This window comes from Octopus bimaculoides, chromosome 12, assembly GCF_001194135.2.
Source record: "Octopus bimaculoides isolate UCB-OBI-ISO-001 chromosome 12, ASM119413v2, whole genome shotgun sequence".
Classification (NCBI taxonomy): domain Eukaryota; kingdom Metazoa; phylum Mollusca; class Cephalopoda; order Octopoda; family Octopodidae; genus Octopus; species Octopus bimaculoides.
This window is the reverse complement of record NC_068992.1, coordinates 65,796,717-65,799,812: the sequence shown is the minus strand read 5'-3', so window position 1 is coordinate 65,799,812 and position 3,096 is coordinate 65,796,717. Positions and strand designations below refer to the sequence as shown.

General features: G+C 35.9%; 1 protein-coding gene across 2 annotated transcripts in view; it reads right to left on the bottom strand.

Annotated features, from left to right (window-relative positions):
• LOC106884476 (dopamine receptor 1) overlaps nt 1–3,096 on the bottom strand; it is a 193,222-nt gene that overhangs the window by 181,532 nt on the left and 8,594 nt on the right. The window contains exon 2 of one of the 2 annotated variants that reach the window (XM_014935878.2): nt 1,918–1,991. The exons of the other annotated variant lie outside the window; for it this stretch is intronic. The gene's annotated coding sequence lies outside the window, so the exon portion shown is untranslated. The remainder of the gene's footprint in view (nt 1–1,917; nt 1,992–3,096) is intronic. 2 annotated transcript variants of the gene reach the window in all.

The window sequence follows — 3,096 nt, the reverse complement described above, 5'->3', positions numbered from 1 at the left end:
ATATATATATATATATATATATATAGCATGCATACACACACTTTATTGGTGGGATAAGAAGGTCGTCAATGGTTTCATGTCAGAGGAATTTGTTAACCCACAAATAACGAATGTTTATCCACCAATGCGGTGTTGAACCCTCATTCTCATTGGTCGATATTACTCTGTTTGTGTGTGCGTGTATATATATATATATATATATTACCATACTGGTTAAATGCATTTATTTGCAAAAATCTAATATTAATGGCCTTATAAATACAAGTTTGGCAGAGTGTCAAAAATTAATCTTTCAATCTTTATGCAGATGTTTTAAACATAATTTCAGCCAGTATATGAATATGGAGCGAACCATGTCTCCAAACGATCAAAACCTGCCGTACGAGGGAAAAAAAAGCAAAACAAGAAAACTATTAATAACTACATTTCTTTTTCGAATATGATTGACGTAAATTAAATAAATATGTAACAGAGATTAAGAAAAATAGAATTTACTGACTCTATAAGAGACCCAAGTCCTGCTGTGAAGAAACTTGGGAAGCTACAAAACTGTTGAGCGAGAAATTGTTTTGAAAAGCAATCTGACAAAAGATTCGTTCATTCATAAAAGGAACGAGCGAGATATATAAGAATGGTTTCTTTTAGTAAACTGGTATAATGCTAGTTGCAGCATCAGATATCTTTCACCAAATGCCACATATCAAATGACGTTTCAGGTAGTGAAGCTGTAGCAAAGCTAACAGGGGTCTCTCAGTATGGCGGCAGCACTCCAGTCAAAGAGTTGAAGGGTTATTTAAATTTGAATAGAGTCGGCGTGTATTACAGGAGGAATATTAAACTTCGCTTCTCTAATCAACAATAAGGTAGAAGGCTTCTTCGTTGGTGGCTGTCATGCTTGGATTTGTGAATTGATATTCGTTCGGAATGTTGTATAGTCTGCAATTCGAATTTGTGTATATGTAAGTCTTTCTTTCATAAAGACTTACATATACACAGATCCATGGTGAAGATTCGTGTACAAAGTGAAGACAACGAGGCAAGAACATTTACACAGATACACTACGAGTCCTTTTATCAATCGCTCCAACAACTCTGCCACTGCACCACCTTACACTGTGGCATTTTTATGACAATGTCTCCATGTGTCATACAATGAGGGCCAACCCTCAATACTAGAAACTCTGCATTACTTTATAGATGTGAAAATTACTGTTAAATGTAGCTATGTGTACAGTGTATATCAATTATTCTTTAATAAGTATAATGTTGATAGTGACTTCGAAGTTACGGGTTGCTTAGTATTCATCGGATTGTGTACAGTGTATCTATATTATGTGAATTATTATAGATTTCAATTTCAGTGTATTCGCCCATGGACAAGAAAGTATGGATGTGAAGTTAGGAAGTCGGTTTCACGAATGCATAGATCGACCCGACAGTTGAAAATACGTACCCTGGCTGTGTATATTCTGCCATTGCTTTAAGTCAACCGAAGACTCACGAGTAAAATGTTGGTTGACTGTGAGAGTCTGAAAACTCGTCGCAAGGCTAATGTTGTGTGACACATCCCATCCCTCCACTGCTTTTATTTCACCACCTGAACTTTCGATATCTCTTAACAGAATTCACTTCGTTGTCAGCATTAAAGTTAGATTTGCGGCCTAAGGACAAGTTTTTCCTTTTCTTCCTACAATGTCAGAGGCATTTCTTCATCTTCTCACTAAACCATAGAAACAATTAATATCACGAAACACTGACACACATACGCGCACACATTCGTACGTACAGTGGGCAACACATCGCCATATATGCTTAACCCTAGACACGTAGATACATGCTCATGTGTAATAACAGACTCAAATGAAAGCCAGGAGATGCTGGCTTTCTTTCGGAAAAGAGCAAAGCAAACTGACTCACATCCTCCGAATCCAGTTGGTTAATGATACAAGGGATATTTGTAAAACATTCCAAACTTTCTCCATTTGAATTACCTGCAATGAAGAAATAGACATAAAGATGTATGCGTATATAACACACACACATACTCACACACTCACATACTCACACACACACACACACAAATACACACACACAGAGACACGCACAAAGAGTAATTAGACGAATTTGTGCATTAAAGAGAGGTGTATATTCAATACAGAAATGTAACTCTGTCCACTACACACACTACACACAGACACACACACACATATATATATATGACCTACATATATACACACTAAACAAGTGACATATTCACATAAACCTGGAATTGTGACACTAACAAATATATTTATATAAGCGTGGCTGTCGGGAATAAAATTGGCTTCTCATCCACATGGTTCTGTGTTCAGTCCCGCCCGCTGAATGTTTTTACACGCGATGAATGCTTAAGTCTAGACTTCGAATACTACCGGCTTTTTTGTAATTCTAAGGTTGAACGAACTCTATCTTGTACTTTAATACGTTCCTAACGTAATACACTATATATATATATATATATATGCTATTACATTGTAGCAGATGAGAGCAGTTATGTATGAAGGCTAATGCAAAAGTGCATGATGAACAGTTTAAGAAAATAAAAGTTTTCTTTTAATTTGTTTTCTGTGGGAGTTTTGTTGGACTCAACAATTAATATATATTGACGTTTAAAGCAGGTTTTCAGAGTCTAATCTCCCTTCGGTTTTGACCAGATCTTTTATTGAACACGTTGAAACAATTGCCATGGAGTCAATTTTGCACTTCATTGGTATCTACGATTGCATTGATCTTCTCTTTTTAAACCAAAACGATGTGTATTGTAGTTGTGCTGCTATTTCTAGGATGCCGAATGACCAGGTGGAGACTCCTTCGCTGATGTTATTTTAGATGTTTTAGTAATCTCTGTACATCGGTTGCAGTAATTCGTTTAAATTGTCAACTTGAATTCATGTAACGTAAACACCATGTGTTGATGTGACATTTGCAATGTGTTTACAAATTGTGTTTAGAATAAGAAATAAGCTACACATAAAGTCTGCTACTCTGTTAACAGAATAAAAAAAATCAAGCCAGAGGAAAAAGAGAATAACGGGAAAATGTCAGAGGTTTGTGTAG